The sequence below is a fragment of the Urocitellus parryii genome, chromosome X (genome assembly GCF_045843805.1).
Source record: "Urocitellus parryii isolate mUroPar1 chromosome X, mUroPar1.hap1, whole genome shotgun sequence".
NCBI lineage: Eukaryota > Metazoa > Chordata > Mammalia > Rodentia > Sciuridae > Urocitellus > Urocitellus parryii.
The window spans coordinates 63,216,344-63,235,026 of NC_135547.1; the positions used below are offsets into that span (position 1 = coordinate 63,216,344).

At 33.0% G+C, this 18,683-nt stretch overlaps 1 protein-coding gene across 1 annotated transcript in view; it reads right to left on the reverse strand.

Annotated features, from left to right (window-relative positions):
* Positions 1 to 18,683, reverse strand: part of LOC113199935 (uncharacterized) — a 433,183-nt gene that overhangs the window by 298,962 nt on the left and 115,538 nt on the right. The window lies entirely within an intron of this gene.

Here is an 18,683-nt window from a genome sequence, read left to right on the forward strand (position 1 = left end):
GTGGCATGGCCCCTTCCCTCCTCTATAACCAGGGATAGCTTGGCTTGCCATACAAAGCTTCATTGCCTTTTAATCTCAATTCAAAGACTAGACCTCATTTCCAAGACATAAAACGGTTGACAAGGATGTCCAAGAATCACCAACATGACCACGAATCCTGCTTGCCCTCTTTTCAGGTAAATAATTATGAGATATATCATAGTTGTATTTTATGCATTTATGCCTCTTCAAATCTAGACTTTTCTGTATTTTTAGTCTTTTGGATAGAAATCAATTTCAAATAATACTTATGTTTGTATTAAGGTAGTTGTCAACTATGATGACACCTCCATTTTTAGAAAACAGAAAAGAACAATATATCTTTCCAAACTGTAAAAAAGCCTTGAATGTTCCTGAATAACATCCTTCCCATTAACCTATTTTCTGAACATTCTGGTTCTTTCCATTCCTGTGTTATTATTTTAGTCAAAGAAGCCACTTGTCCCAGTATTGAGAACAGAATTCTGCATCTATAAAATGTAAATGGACAAATGATCCATCTTTGTATGCTACTGTAATTAAGCCACCAAACATTAAAGCTACAATTGACTTCATGTTTTTGGCAACCACATATTCCACAACCTGGAGCAGGTTGTTTAATGGTTTATCTGATGTCTTTCTGTCAGTCACACATGGCTTAGCCTCATACTCAGCCACACAGACCAATATACCATGTACTTTAAGGTCTCATGTTTAATAGTGCTTTTCAAGAAGTGATACTCCACTAACATCTTTCAGAATATCCTGGATTCTTTCAATGTAGCAAGATTCTAGGAGATTTTTATCTGCCTAAGTTATCCTGGGGTGAAAATATGCTTTCAACAGTTCATGAAACTGTTACCCTTTTTTGTTTAAGTGATCTTCTCCCACTTTCAGAATGATCCACTGTTTCCACTTCAAATAGAATATCTGTACTATGTCAGGATCTGCTGAAGGATCTAGGCCACACTTAGTATTACATTCCTTTGTAAAGTGATTTTCAAAGCACTTTGATGATTGACTGTATTTGATTTTATGCCTTTCTCTGGATTAAGGATATAAAACCAGTTTCATTGGAACTCTTGATTCTTTATTTGCATTTGGGGATTGTGCTTGCTCATAGGAACATAGAATAAATCATGTATCTCAAACAGTGATTACAGGGATATGGAAAAGTCCTCTGAATAACAAAACAGACCATACTAATTGAGTATTTTTCTTGGTCCACTTCTTCAGAAGGGTTCATGTTTCTCTTTTGGCCACATGAATAACAGGAATTAGAGAAATCCACAAGATGGGTCTGCTTCTGCAGAAAACCACTTTAAACTTATTAGCTGCCTATATGTGATCTGAAATGTCTTCATCTTTAGATTTTTCTCACTTCTCTTTGGTCTATTAGCACTATCAAGTGTCTTTCTTATTTTTGTATTCCATAGGGTTCATTACCTCAGATGCCACTGTGTTTTGCATACCACTATCAGGATGTTAACATCTGCTGAGGGCCATTACCAAGTAGGTATGACGCATCGTAATCCTTGCCAGTGTACCCCATGTTAAATGGACTTGCCTTGGAAATTTGCTGCGACCTTGCTTGTGTGCTTTAGTAATATGACCCTGCTCAAGGTGATCGAGGGTGGATCCAGGTTTGAGGAAGTATCCTGCAGGTTTGAGGAAGTATCCCGGTCCTTGGGTTTAAGAATATGGGTTTTAGGGAAGTTGAGGTTGAAGATTATTGCTGCTGGGATTAGGGTGTTCCTGCGGCTTGTTGAGTTCTCGTGAGATTAAAATGGGATTTGGAAAAAGCCTCGTGGAGTAGGATTTGGGATCGGACATTTTTGGAATTGCCCCTGAACATGTGTGGAGGCTGGTGTGAGATCGGGAATAAAGAATTGCTGTTTGAACCTACAAAGCTGTGTGGTGGCTCGTGATTCTGTGCCAAGCCGAGACATTGGCACTTGGCTTTCGGCAAACATCATCACAGTATTCCTACATATTTCTTCATTGCACATTTTCAAATCAATCATTTTTTCCATAACTTTTCTCTCTGGTATTTCAGTTCCCTAACTCATAAATATCACACTTTATTTACCATTCTCTTACTTTTTATTTCATGCCTGTGTTTGAGTGTGTGTGTATGTGAGTGTGTATAGTAATTTGTTAACCAACTTCTTTTAGTATGTCTAGCTTTCTAGAAGTCTTCACTAAATTATATGTCCATCCCCATATTCTGGAATTTATAAAATCAATAAGTTCAGGAATCATGAATAATATTTTTGGATCATCAAATCCCCATCATCCATAATAATGCCTGGCATGTAGATAGTGTTTAAAGTAGTCACTGAATGAATGAAGGTAGGAAATAAGGAAAGCAAACATAAAATGTAAAGGGTCAGGAAATCCATTATTTAGTTTCATCATTTCTACCATATAACAATGTTGCCTTGAAGAAATTGTTAAACCACTCAAACCTACCAAACAGAAATAAATTCTACATGTTATAAATTATTAAATTTATTAAAAAGCAAAGAAAATAGAAAATTAACATTTGAAAAGTATTTTAAATACATAATGTATAATCTCACAATTCATATACATTTCCCTTTTAACTCAATATATTCTATAGTTCATTTTAGGTATGGCATTCAAAATTAGATGTGAGGAAAGAAAATAGATTTTATTTCTAATGAACATTTGTTTAACAAGAATATAATGATTTTTTTTTAAAGAGAGAGTGAGAGAGGGGAGAGAGAGAGAGAGAGAATTTTTAATATTTATTTTTTAGTTCTCAGCGGACACAACATCTTTGTTGGTATGTGGTGCTGAGGATCGAACCCGGGCCGCACGCATGCCAGGCGAGCACGCTACCGCTGAGCCACATCTCCAGTCCAAGAATATAATGATTTTTAAAGAGTGTCTCCCTATATCTTCTACAGAATCCCTTAATGATATGTCACAGAAATGTTAAATATATATTCAGTAAGGGTCATTTTAAACACTGATTATATATTTTGATCAATTACCAGTAACCCATATCCCAACACAGAATAGTTTAAGATTGTCTTAATATTTGATGAGTCTACTCAATATTCCTTATTCCAGTTTCTTCTACATTAAGTAGCAGTGAGCATAGAGAACAATCTTTCATATGCTTACTTTTTGTTGTCTGAGAAACCACTTGATAGATAAAACACCCCTTCCCAGTTATGCATTCAATTATGATTCCTTGAAAGATATTTTAAGTGAAGGACAAAATTTCTTAAATATTTTACATATTTATTTCCAAATGTAAGTTATTTCTCAGAAGGTCCTGGCCTTAGCAAAGTGTAATGTCTTCACCTGATTCAGTAAGTGGAGGTCACATACACATTATTTTACACTACATTCTGGAATGAAAGCCAATGCAAATATTGAGGAAACACCATTTCCTATGCCTATTCCAAACATTCAACTACCCTGTATAGGTGTAAAAAGTCAGTCGTGATCAGCCAAGATCAGCCAAATTTGGAAATAAAAATGATTATAGAACTAAGCATGAAGCTTATACTGGCCTCAGATTGACAGTGGGGGGGTGGTGCCAAGGATTAAAAAAATAGAAAGGTATAAATGAAATTGGTATAATGAGAAGAGATATGAAAGGAACTCAAAGAAGATATAAGACAGAAGCTGAATGGATGATAAGGATGTCTGTTCAGCAGAGTGATATTCAAGACATGAGAATATACTATATGTTAAAATATTGGGCTGGGATTGTGGCTCAGCAGTAGAGTGCTCACCTAGCATGGGCAGGACCTGGGTTCGATTCTCAGCATCACATAAAAATAAAAGCATTGTGTTGTGTCCATCTACAAAAAAAGATATATTCTCTCTCTCTCTCTCTCTCTCTCCTCTCTCTCTCTCTCTCTCTCTCTCCTTTAAAAAATGTTTTCAAAAATCTAAAGGATGCAAAACCAGCATACTACAGTGACACAGTCACGTCAATATTTATAGCAGCTTAATTTACAATAGCAAAAAAAAATTGTGAATACAAAATGTGTTATGTATTCACAATGGAATATTTGCCATAAAGAAGAATGAAATTATAGCATTTGCTGGTAAATGGATGGAACTGGAGACTATCATGCCAAGTGAAATGAACAAGTCCCAATAAACAAAGGCGGAATCTTCTCTTTTATATGTGAATGCTAACATACATGGAGGAGGGGAATAAAAGTTCATTAAATTAGACAAAGGGAAATGAAGGGAAGGGAAGGGGTAAGGAGGGAATAGAAAAGACAATAGAATGAATTGGACATAACTTTCCTTTGTTCATATATGTATACACCACCAGTGAAACTCTGCATCATGTACAAACACAAGAATGAGATCTTAATTAGAATAAATTATACCCATTATATATAATATGTCAAAATACACTCTACTTTCATGTATATCTAAAAAGAACTAATAAAAATAAGAAATAAGAGATGATAGTATACAAATTTTAAAAATCTGTATTTAACCACAGAAATATTTTCTTTTGGGAATTAAATACTCTGAAAATAACATGATTGAAAATTGATATTAGGTTCTGGAAGTTGAATATTTAAAATAAAGGTGAAGAGGAAAGGAGTAGAAACATAAGGAAAAGAGGTGAATTTTCTGATAATAAAGAAGAATCAATGTCTGAGAGTCTAGCATTTCTATAGCTAATAGTCCTCTATTTTAAAAAGTTGATATTGATTTTTGAGAGTCTAAAGTTATTATAAAGGAAGAACTTAGACAATAAAAATAGCTTTTATGTTTTATATTGAAAGAAAAGAAGAAAAATCATCTAAATAGGAGGTTTTACATAAACAGTACAAAAATGGAATTATTTTTGTGAAGTATTATGAAAGGAAGATTATAACATGAAAATTTACTATTTTTATAGAATAAATCTGAATGACTGAGGAAAATTGTGAATGATTATGCCAAAGGTGACATTTTTAAAAATATATTTATTCTTAACTAAAATATTGACAGCATTTCTTTCTATACTAAAATTAATTCTTAGTTTTAGAAAAGGAGTAATATCCCAAAACAGTGCTAAAATTTTTGAACTCACTCATGAAAGTTCATGAAGTAACATGACTTAAAATATCTCAGTGCTGCTGATGATTACTAATGATTGCTTTTGGAGAGAGTTGTGAATGCTAAAGTGACGGACTTTAGTAACTCCAGGAGTTTCACAATTGATTTGTTTTTCACAGTATTGCCAGAAGTATGAGAACTGAATAGCACTGATTAAAGAAATATAGGTTATATATAAGGATCTAGATTATCCTTTGAAATTAATGGGAGGGATAGAGTTGCATCATGATGTATTATATCACGGATACAGAGATATCTTTATAGAAGTAACGGTTTCTCAGGGTTTAGATCTAGGAATATCTCCTTAAAAGCTCATAAGTTAAGGCAATGCAACAATATTTAGAGGTGGAAAAAATTTGATTATGAGAGCTGTAATGTCATCAGTGGAATAATTCTTTTGATGGATTAATAATAAGATGGACAGCTGTGTGGTAATTATAGGAAGTTGGGCATGGTTGGAGGAAGTAGGTCACTGGGGTCATGCCATTGGGGATTATATCTTGTCCCTCATTCCTTGCTCTCTGTTGCTTTGCTTCCCGGCTGCTATAAACCAAGCAGATTTCCACCACCACAGCCTTCCACCATGGTGTTCTGCCTCAACTCAAGTCCAGAGCAATGGTGTTGGCCAACCATGGATGAACCTCTGAAATCATGATTCCAAAATAAACTTCCCCCTTTAACTAGTTCTTGTCAGATATTTTTGTCACAGTGATAAAAAACTAACACATAAGGTGTATAATACAGGCATTTTTTTTTCATATAAATCTGAGACAGTGAGCATCCTGGCAATAATTTATGAAGACAGATGACCCCATATGACCCTGAAGAGACGGCCATCCCCCCACCAAGTTTCTGGATGCGTTTGAGTCAGAAATTAAGTTTATTTATTAAAACTTGGATTATTGTACACACCTGAGTCAGTAGACAGAGATGAATGCCTGCTTTGACCACATTTCCTGGGGCCAAACATCTCAGATCGTTATGTGCTCATGAAGAGCCATAGCAGGCATTTTTAAAAATCATGCAAACTTAATGTTTCTGTAAATGCAGATCCTATAGATCAGTAGACTCAATTGTGTTTATAAAGTATATATATATATATATATATATATATATATATATATATACATACATAGAGAGAGAGAACACATATAGTGTGTGTGAAAATTATATGTAATATATGACTATATGAATATATATATAGAGAGAGACAGAGGGGGGGGCAGGAGGATCACTAGTTCAAAGCCAGCCTCAGCAAAAGCAGGGCACTAAGCAACTAAGTGAGACCCTGTCTCTAAATAAAATACAATAGGTGTGGGGATGTGGCTTAGTGGTCAAGTACCTCTGAGTTCAATTCTGCATATCAAAAAAAAGAAAGAAATTCTGATTTGCTATTACACACTATGGTGACTATAGATAGCATTCCATTTCAAAAAGCTAGAAAGAAAGGATTTTGAAAGATTTTGCCATAAAGGAATGACAAAAATTTGAGGAAATATATATTTTAACTTGATTTAAATATCATGGAATTTATACATGCATGGCAACATTGCATGGAACTCCACTAATATGTTTGATTTTCATGAATTAGTTAAAATAAATTTAAAACTGAAAAAAATATATATAAAGTTGACAGCCCACACAAATGTTTAAAAAATTATTGGAAAAATATTTGAATTTTTAAAAAATATTTAGCCAACTATTATATTCTGATGTTTTATACTATAATAATTCATAAACATGCCTACAGTATGCCAAATAAAGGATGAAATTAAGATTGACAAATATTACCCAACCAGATGTTCAATAACATGCATATGTTTAGATAATTTCTATTATTTTTAATCTCAAACATTGGGCACTATATAGGTATTCCTTATTATGTGCACCAGAAGTATGTCATACAAAATAAATTAATGGTTTCTGAAACCCGAAAACCTACTTATCTGAGTCAACATTTGACTTTTAGTAGTACAAATAGTCAAAGAAATATTAACCCTATATCACTAGTAGATGAAAAATTCCCATGTTTTTATTTTTTTGGAGAATTATATTCAGATCCTGAATTGATGTTGCCCCCCAAAATCATGTAAAATTAATTCTAGCCACTAAAGATAAAAATATAAATGTTCCTTATAATTGTGTAAATTTAGTTCACTCAAACAAATTGAGTTCATCTATGGTCCAGACACATTTCAACACTGCAATAAATTTAATATGATGATCTTTGTACCCATATCACATATTCAGAGAAGATCAGTCAACAGAGAAGAAAACATGTAACTTCATGATTTAAAAAAATATATATGTTCTCATATATTTAATTTTAAGCATGTTCCTTAAAATATTTACTATAAATAAAGCATGATTCAGCATTAAAATAATATCTAATATCTAACTCACTTGAAGAAACATTGCATCTTATTGATTTGATTAAGGACTCATATTTTGGATGTTTTTCCCACATTGTGGTTGATAATGAAGAAGGTTCTACCTACACCCCAAAATAACATTAATTTCTTTTTGAGGAAAATAACTTAGAACAGGTAAATTTTTCTTACATTGGTATCTGACACCTTTCATAGAAATGAAACCATCATAGTTTGCTGGTAGTTATATTTTTATTTAGAAATGTCATAGTAATTTTCTATAATCTGAATGTCTGTGAGAAATTCCAAATTTTATATTTTGAAATATTAACTCACCAGGTAATGATATTAGGAAATAAGGACTTTGGACAGTGATTAAGTCATATGGTAGTGTCCTTATGAATGGAAGTAGTGCCTTTAAAGATGCCCCAGTGGAATGAATCTGAGTGAAATTTCAAACATACATACATGAATATACCACAAATATAACACAGTGGATCTCAACAGCAAATGTATCCACAAGACACTAATTTAAAAATAACTATAAATGAATTCCATCAAGATCAGTAAAGTAAAGGGAGGGGAGAAAGGGGAGGGAGTAAGTGCTAGGGGCTGAATTTGAGCAAATTATACTCAATGCTTTTTTGGTTATGTCAAAATGTACAATAATGTTACATAAAACTAAATAGAATCAGTTAAAAAAAGAGAGACTCAAGAAAGAGCTCATCCCTTCCATTTTGTAAGAAGACTAGCAAAAAGATGGCCATCTTTTACATAGCAGGCCTTTACCAGACACTGAACACGGTGGCACCTTGATCCTGGTTATGTTAGTCCCCATAACTGGAAGAATTAAATAAGTTTTTACTTTTTATAAGCCATGTTATATTTTGTCATAATAGCCAAATCAATGCATTATCTAACATATATTTAACTGTGTGTATGTGTGTGTGTGTGTGTGTGTGTGTGTGTGTGTGTGTGTGTTTGGGTATATAAGAGAGAGAGGATATAAAGTAGAGAGCAAGAGACAGCACAAGCATGAAGGAACTAACAACTGAATTACTGATGAGGTTTTCGGGAAATATGCTCATTTTATGTCTGTTTAGCCTTTTACTTCAAAGTCTAATCATTTAAGCAAGTGATATGACCTCAACAAATGTTTTCAAACTTTTTAAATTGTGCACCAAATTTTGTTTGATTTCCTGATGTGAAATGTTGGCCTCACAGAAGAAATTATATTTGCTAAATAACAATACATTTTCATAAAATCATTGATCCTACTAAAAATATAAATCTCTCAACAAATATACAGTGAATCCTGAGATCATGTTTAATTTTTTCATTTAAGGCTGTACCAAAATATTGATTTCTGTTCACTTTGAAATCTTCAAATGGTTCAGGATCTTATAAACAATAAATACATTTTTTTCCTTTTTAAAGTAATATTAAATTTAAGAATGTTAAGGGAGATTGTTGAAAACTGTTGTAATATTGTAGCACAAAGACCAACAATGGGAAACGCCTAGGTCCTTTTGAATACTAACTTTTTGAACAATGAGATGATATTTAATGTAGCTCAGCCTTTTGGGACAAGAATTGATTTTATTACTGAATTAATTTGGGGATGCTATGCCCCCAAATGGTGCACAGATAAAAATATGTGCATGAATAGTCTATTTCATTTAAAATAAAATAGTTCAAATAAATTAATAAAACTTCAGAATAGCACATTCCACTGTATTTTTCTTTAAGGGTACTCTTCAATAATTTATATACACTATATTTTATCTATTGTTAGTATTTCATAATGTTCATGGAAAGTGATAAAATTATAAAATTCTATATTAATTGTCCCTCCAAAGATACATTATGAAATCAATAGAAACACAAAATATAAAGATTTCAAAATGTCAGATCATTTGGCAATGAAGCCTTCACAAATGTCAGAACACTGAAGCAAGCATGGCAATCTTGAGTAGATGCTTTTAGATGCAATGGCATATTTCCATTTTCAAATAAAATTGAGAATAAGAAAACTACTTATTTAACTGTAATATAGTATGCCATTATGATGGCATAATGGGTCCTTCCATTTTATTATGGACATGGAGAAAGAAAAATAAATTTGTCTTTCATCCACATAGGGGATAGATTACATCAAGCAATGGACTCTAATGTTAAGACCTTACACATTTCAACACTTTTTCACAACATGTCTATAAGGAGCACAAAGTGAAGAAATAACTGTACTGAAGAAGTTGAACAACAACTGTATTAAGGTAATAGAATAAACCTAGTATTTTAAAAGTAAAAGTTCAGCCTTATAATTTTTCAAGTCTATTCATGATAAAGTGCTTTTTGGAAATTATGTGACGATGAAAGTCTTAATATGGTTACACATTGGCTTCCACTAACAGATCAATGTCACACATATAATATTGTAGAATGGAACCTTTGATTTCAGAGAATTTATAAATAAAGATGATCTCTATTACTAGATAATGAGTGCTCAAATGCTGTGTCTAGTAGCATGGTTAAAAGACATGGGTTCCTTACTGCATAATCTCTCCTTCTTGTTTTAATTATTTGGAAAAGTGATTCTAGAAGGCAAGTGAATCCATTCATCCCTTTCAATGCCTCCTCTCCTGAGAAGAAATTCATAGAAAAGAAATAAGGGCATGTTTTAGTCAGCTTTTTCACTGCTGTGACAAAAAGAACAATTTTAAGAAGGAAAAATTTATTCGGAGGCTCATGGTTTCAGAGGTTTCAGTCCATAGATAGCCAGCTCCATTCCTTGGGGCTCAAGGTGAGGCAGAACATTATGGCATAAGTATATGGAGGAGAAAAGCAGGTCAGACTATAGCCACCAAGAAGCAGAGAGAAAGTCTAAGCTCAGTTCTCACAAAATATATACCCCAAAGGCACACTGCAATGATCCACCTCCTCAGCCATACCCTACATGCCTACAGTCACAACTCAGTTATCTCTACCAAATGATTAACACACTGATTAGTTTAAGCTTCTCATAACCCAAACATTTAACCTCTAAGTTTTTTTGCATTGTCTCACACATGAGCTTTGTGGAGATCCTTAATGTCTAAACCATAAGAGATTACTTCATCTGAAAGGCTGTGTAGGTGCTGCTCATCTTAAAATATGGTTGGGTCCTTATAAGCCCATCAACAATTAAAAATCCTAAGTCAAAAATCCACTTAATATACCTAATTTACTGAACTTCATTAGAATACATTTGGGCAAAATCATTTAAAACAAAGCCTACATTCAGCAAATTTCATTACATATCCAACACAAAGTTGAACATAATAGAATACAGCTATCATTTCTTTACTATAATTACCATGTGGTTGTCTGGGAGATGTGGCTCTCTGCTACTACCCAGCATCATGAGAGAATATTATACGACATATTACTAGACCCGGAAAATATCAAAATTCAAAAATTTCAGTGCCATTGTTATTGAATTTGTGTTGCTTTTGCAATACTGTAAAGTCAAAACATCACAAATAAAATCGTCATTAGTTGGAGACTGTCTATATTCTTTACAATAGCTGCTGCCTTCCACTATCCAAGCTAGAAGTATAAAGGGCTGTGAATTTGGAAGAAAAAAGTGAAGGAGGACATAAAAATCAATAGTTGGATAGATTCACAATAGGAAAGTCCAAGAATACAGAGGATAAAAAATTATCTTAAAGAGCATTTGATGTAAAATTGAATATTTTCTATGAATGGTGAAAGCAGAACTATCATATTAAAATTCAGGTTTTGAAAATACTGAGAAGTTGAAAAATCTGAGATACAGAAAAAGTCTTCTGAAGGAAGAATTGTATCAAGTCTAATTAATACAGTGTCTGTTGTCATGACACAACAGGGATATTCTTGCAGATTCTGTTAGATAATGAAGATAATCACAAGCTACAGGGCCAGGAACAAGGAGGTAAAAAAAGAGCAGAAGCCCTGAAGTTACTACCAAGTTGTCAAAACAATCTGAAAGTATGGTAATGTAAAACTAAGTACCTACAAACTCAGACAGACTATGTTGCAAAAGGGAAGTTGCAACCTTATTTATAAAACATAGCATGGTCAACTGTGTTGTTCTGGATCAAATAATAGCACATGATCACACCTACTTTAAAAATGATTTTTTTAAACTCCTAGCAAATCTGATAAAGGAAGAAAACTGCAGTTTATTAATATATAATCATAATAACTGACATTTTTCTTCATTAGTAGCTGACATTTAATCTTCATTAGGACTTTATGATACAGCTTTTATTAACCTCATTTGCAAATGTGGAAACTGAGACAAAAAATAATAATTTATATAAATTTTTACCACTGTGCCTGAAATATCATGTTAGAATTATAAACCTCAAAAGCTAGATTGCTTCTAATAAGCAAAGGGAGTATGAATAAGTATTCAAATGCTAAGTGGAGATGTGCAGGAACACAGTCTCTCATCCTACATATTTACTTTTCTTGTAACTATGTTTGTCTCCTAAAGACTTAAGGGGTAGGATTAGCCTGAAAAAAAAAAGAAAGAGAAGGATGTGATGAGACTTTTTCCTTTTCTAGATTTTGCCAAAATTTTTCAGACACAGAAATGCCTGTTTCTTGCCATTGAAAACATAGTTTTCCAGTGAATAGCATATTTTTAGTTGCCATTGATGATCACTATCAACTTCTTGGATATATATTTCATTACTTCCTGAACTTTCTCATCCAGCTCACAATGTCATAATTCCTCCGTTTACATGATTTTCAGGTCTTCCACCTCTGTTTTTTATGAGACTTTAGCTTGCACAGTCACAATTTAGGACTAATCAGTAGGAATGGAAAATAAGATATGGAATCAAACCACAAATAAAAATCTCTTAGAGCTTGGTAAGGAATTGTGTATGGATTATTGAATTAATAGAAATTTTAAAAGTCAAATGTAGCTTACAGTTCCAACCTGGCTACATAACGAAACACATCATAATGTAACTAGTGTTTTTGTTCAAAGAAAACCTCTTATTATCTGTTGCTGATAACCCATGGGAAGTCTACTAAATACTGCAAAGATACATAAATTTATCCTTAAAATCATTGCACTACATATGATACTTCAGTAGTGGAAATTAGATATATTAACACCAGAATTCAGTAATTTGTGTTGTTTTTTCTGTGAGATAAAATAATTTGGCTATAAATATGCATTCTACATGTAAAAAATAACTGATGACCTAGGCCTAAGTGAAATTTCCTTCAAATGGAACACAACCAATTGAATATAGATTGGTAATAATAATAACAGGTGTTACTTCTTGAATTCCTACTGCATGCTAAGCACTGTACTCAAGATCTACTTATACATTTCTAACTCTGTCAATAATGGTAAAGCAATTTATTTGATTCTTATTCAGTGGATGAAGAACCTGAAGATAAGAGAAACTAAATAATTAACCTAATATTACAAAGTACTGAAGTTAAGATTAAAAACCAAATACTTGAGTTACATAATGTAGAGAAGGTTTAATCTAAGAGTGATGATATAGCTTTCCTATTAACACTTTGAGTCTTTAAGCACTTACAATTCAAGGTGAATAATATTTCTAAGACATTCCCAGAGGGCAGATGGAACATGGTAGATATCCATCCCTTACCAACAAAAGTGTAAAAGCACAATAAAGGTCAGCGACCTCAAATCTTTCCTGTGGAATATTTTCCTATGGTAAGCAGGATAATGTCCCCCCCCCAATATCCATTTAATAATCTCCTTTGATCTGTGTAGGTGTTATGTTACATGGCCAAGGGAATTAAGGTTATTTATGGAATTAAGGTTACTAATCAGCTGACCTTAAAATGTATAGATTATCCTGGATTATCTGGGTGAGTCAAGTACAATAACATAGGCTTTTAAATGCAAAACATGAAAGCAGAAAAGGAAGTGGTGGAGCTGTCAAAATGGATAAAAGAGTCAGGAAAACTTCAAAGAAGGAGAGAGCCAACCGTTGTTGGTTTTGCAGATTAAGGAAGGCTGCCTTGAGGCAAATGTGTGAGTAGCTGAAAGTGACCTTCAGCTAACAGGGAGGAAACAGAGGCTTGATTCTTATAAGGAGTTGAATTTTTTTAAAAAAAGGTAGTTGTAGATGGAGAGCATGCCTTTTATTTTATTTGTTTATATTATTGTGGTGCTAAGAATAGAACCCAGTGTCTCACACATGCTAGGCAAGCACTCTGCCACTGAGCCACAACCCAGCCCCAAGAGGTTGAATTCAATCAGAATGAACAAGGAAATGGATCCTCCCCTAGAACATCAAAAAGGGGAAGCAGCCCTGAAATCATCTTGATTTTAGCACACTGAGACTTGTACTAGACTTCCAAACTAAGAATAAATTAGTGTTATTGAAACCCATTATGTTTGTGGTAACTTGATAATGCTACAATAGAAACTAATACACATGAAAATGACTATTTCAGGGTAACTATCAAGCTTGATGCCCCGCTGGGTGGGCATGGTGGCAGAGGCCTGTAATCCCAGCTGCTGGGGAGGCTGAGGCAGGAGAATTAGGAGTTCAAAGCCAACCTCAGGAAAAGCATGATACTAAGCAAGTCAGTGAGACCCTGTCTCTTAATAAAATACCAAATAGGACTGAGGATGTGGCTCAGTGGTCCATTGGTCAGAAAAAAGAACAAAATTGATGTTCCTTGTCAACATCTCCATGCTCCAAAACACTCTAGCTCAAATTCCACATTACATCATTTAATTCTCTTTTAATATTTTCTATTTCTATAATATTTACTAGCTCATTAATGCTTAAATGAATTAAAAGTTTCCTAAGGAAAGATGCTATTAAAATTCCACAAGTAAGCAATACTAAAGATATCATTCTATATATATATATATATATATATATATATATATATATATATATATATACTTAATATTACCCAGGCTCACTTACTGATTCAACGAAACTATTTCATTTCCAGCAATGTGCTCTTACTAGCCTTGTTAGAGACAATTGTTAAATTGTCAGGGATTTTTAAAGCCATTTGTAAAACATCTATTACTAAAAATAAATTAACACAACTAATTAAATCATATTTTAAAAGATATAAAAGTGTTAAAAACCTACCACCTTCTTTATTATTTCAACACATTTAACTGTTATTTATGTTTTTGAGTCATTTACTTCTATTGCATCCATATGTTGGTATGCTATTCTACATCTTTTCCCACCTCAGTTATGTTGGTAGTTTGAAATCAGCCACAGAGGGAGTGTTTACTCTATAGAAAGCAACAAATACTACAAATCAGGTTTCTACTTATTGTTTTATTGATTGTTAACAGTTATGAGTCTGTACCTATTGTATCTTGAATAGCACAAAAAGTTGAGAAAAGATCCTTCTGAATTTCAAAAACTATCATTTGATACAACAAAGAAGTGACTCATATTATGAATGAATGAGTGAAACTGCAACAAACATTTTTTTCACATTTTTATTCATTAGTGTAAAAGTAATCTAACATTCATGATGTAATTCTATTCATTTGTTAATTATATAGTTAGCTATAATTCAATTAGTCAAAAATTTATTCAAAGTGTACCCCAAGAATCAATAGGCTATATGGGATTTACAATAAGGAATACTGAATATTTTATTAGTATTTGTAAATTATGTGCTACACATATTTTTATTTTGTTATTAGTGACCATATTTATGCATAGTTGTGAGGTTCATTTTGATTTATTCATATATGGATATAATATAACTTTCTCCATTTCTTTTTTTGGGATATTGGAACTTGAACTCAGGGGCACTTGACCACTGAGCCACATCCCCGACCCTATTTTGTATTTTATTCAGGGACAGAGTCTCACTGAGTTGCTTAGTGCCTCATTTTTGCTGAGGCTGGCTTTGAACTCATTATTGTCCTGCTTCAGCCTCCTGAGCTGCTGGGATTACAGGTGTGTGCCACTGTACCCAGCAACTTTCTCCATTTCTTACCCCAGTACTGACCTTTTCCTTCTCCTCCTCCTTGCCTGATCCCATTGTTCTATTGTATTGGTCTTCTTTCTATTAATTCATTTTTAATTTGTGCACTATAATTATACATGTAAGTGGAATTCATTGTGGCATAGCCATCCATGCATGTAGCATAATTTTGCCAGTTTCATTCCACAGATCCTCTCCTTCCCCAACACTTGATTCCCTTCTACTCCACTATTCTCCCTTCTAATTTTGTGATATCACCTTTTCAAAAAAGAATCCTTATTTATTTCTAGCCTCTGTGTATAAGAGAAAATATTAGATCCTTGAATTTCTGAGTCTGGCTTATTTCACCTTAGCATAATGTTCTCCAGTTCCTTCCATTTACCAGCAAATGCTATAATATCATTATTTATAGCTGAGTAAAACTTCATTGTGTATATAAACCAAAATTATTTTATCCATTCATCTGTTGATGGACATCCACTCTGGTTCCATAACTTGGCAATTGTGAATTGTGCTTCTATAAATATTGGTAGGCATATATTATGCTGATTTAGTTATTTTGGATAAATGTAAAGGAGTGGGATAGCTGAGTCTTTTAACAGTTCTTGAATTCCCTAGTCTTTTGAGAAATGTCCATACTGCTTTCCAAATTGGTTGGAATAATTTGTAGCTCCAACAGCAATATATGTAAGTGTACATTTGCCCTGCATCCTCATCATGTGCTATATATCTTTAATACTAACTATATATATATAATATTATGCCTGTTCATAAACATCCTTACATCATGCATGTTATTTTCCAGAAACCCACTTGGTAAACATTAACCAGCCTACCAGTACTTTAACTTTTCATTCATTTTCATTAATTATGCCTTAAAAAACATGTAAGTAAAATGTTACTGCCATCTAAAAAAAGGCATTAACTTTGACATGTGACAAAAGTAAAAGTGACAATGTTTTTATTTCTTCTCTGTGAGGTACGGTAATAAGCGAAGCATGAGAGAAAAGGATTCTACAAAATGATCATGTAGGGGATGGGGTTGTGGCTCGGCAGCAGAGTGCTTGCTTAGCAAGTGCAAGGCCCTGGGCTAAATTCACAGTGCCACATTTAAAAAAATATATATATAAAATAAACTTTAAAATTCTTTATTTATTATTGCCACAATCATTTTTCAAGATAGCCAGCCTCATTTTCTTTTCATTCTTAACACCTGTTGTTTTTGAACAGCAATAGCAAGAGGATTTGATTGCCTGAAATGAAGTAGGAAAGTCAAGAATGACAAAAAATAAATTGGATATCTATTGTGTCCAATTACAACTAAAAAATAAATATTAAAAAAATTATCATGTATGCAAAGCTAGCAATATTTTCCTTCATCTCATGAGTCATAGGATTAGGACCCTAAATTTCATCTTGACTTCAAAACCTCTGTCTCTGGAAATCCAAAGCATTGCAGACATCCACATTGATTCTCCAGCTAGTCTTTCATTGCATCTTTATAGGAAAGTCTATGGTGTTTTTCATCCTTTGTTTATTTCCTCAAGCTCTTCTTTTTACTTGGGATGATCTCTACTCACAAACTCCTAATTCAAGGGTCTTACTGCAAGCCTACACCTAGAGACTTGTTCATCAGTTCTGAATCCATGTAAATGTCTTCTAAAAAGAGTTACGGAATTCTTCTTGAAAAGGGACTCCCTGTGGCCTATTTTAATATCTGAAATATGATGTATGTATGATGCCCCATCCAGCAAAAAAAAAAAAATTGTTTCTTTTCGGGTAAGAAAAAATACCATGTAGGAAGGGATAAAAAAGCATTTTGCAACCCTAAAATTATATAAGTGTGTGTGTGTGTGTGTGTGTACATATCTATAGCATGTGAAATATATTTTACATATTATTACTTAAGTGTTTTACAGATTACAATGTTCTAAACAAATATAAACTGTTAATATTCTTGCTTTTAGTATTGCCACAATAATTTTTCAAGATAGCCAGATTCGTTTTCTTTTCACTCTTACCACCTGTTGTTTTGGAGCAGCAATAGCAAGAGTATTTGATTGCCTAAAATGAAGTAGGAAAGTCAAGAATGACAAAAAAATAAATTGGACAGCTAGCATTTCAGATAGACATTATACTCATGAGGGGATTTTAATGGTAGATTTAGAAATCAGATTTTGATTTGTTAGGTAATTGTACAAGAGGATTTTTAAAAAAAAATCTGTAGCTGTATATGAATAGAATGCCTTCATTTTATTTGTTTATTTTTATGTGGTGCTAAGGATAGAACCCATTGCCTCACACATGTGCGGCAAGTACTGTGCCACTGAGCTACATCCCCAGCCCTACAAGAGGATATTATGATAAGGATAATGCCAAAGAAAGATTACTCTGCCTTAACTATGTAGTACCAATTGGAGCATAGAGCCAGGAGACCATGATATAAGGGACCTAATGTGATAATGATTATGATAAAGATAATGATGATAGGGTTGGGGAGGTGGAAGTAAAAAAAGAAGGTGGTAAAAATGATGGAAGGAAGAAAAAGGAGGCGGAATGGAAACTGCATTAGTAGTCAAAACTCATTCAACACTATATGCAAAAATTCCTAATATTAATTATCTCAGGTAATATTTACAATAATTTTTAGCATTATTTTCATTTTTAAATAAAGGTTTTTTAACATCTGAACCATACTTTTACACAAGACCATACAGCTAGTAAGTGTTATCTGGAATATAAATCCAGGCAGGCTGTCTTTAGACCATACACTCTGCAGCATAATTTAGAGAAACATGATTTTTTGAGGTTCCCATATACCCAGGTAGTTGAATGTATTTCCAAGAACATCTTTGAATTAAAATCAAATTAACAGTCTACAACAATCAGAAGTATCTGTGTATAAAGCATTTGATAACTTCAATAAAATTAGTTCAAAGCAACATTTAGATAAGATTTCAGTTGGTTTACAATTGTAATATAAGTGTTTCCCATTGAAAACCTCTATAGATATTAAAATTTCACAGTAATACTATGCTGAAAGTGATTGAAAAAAGATATAAAAATCCCACAATATCAGACCACAGGAGAAACTTTACATTAATCATCAAAAGTAGTCAAATAAGCAAACTCTTCATAATCTAGCCTATGGTAAAGATATTAATCTTATTAAATGTCAATAATGATGCT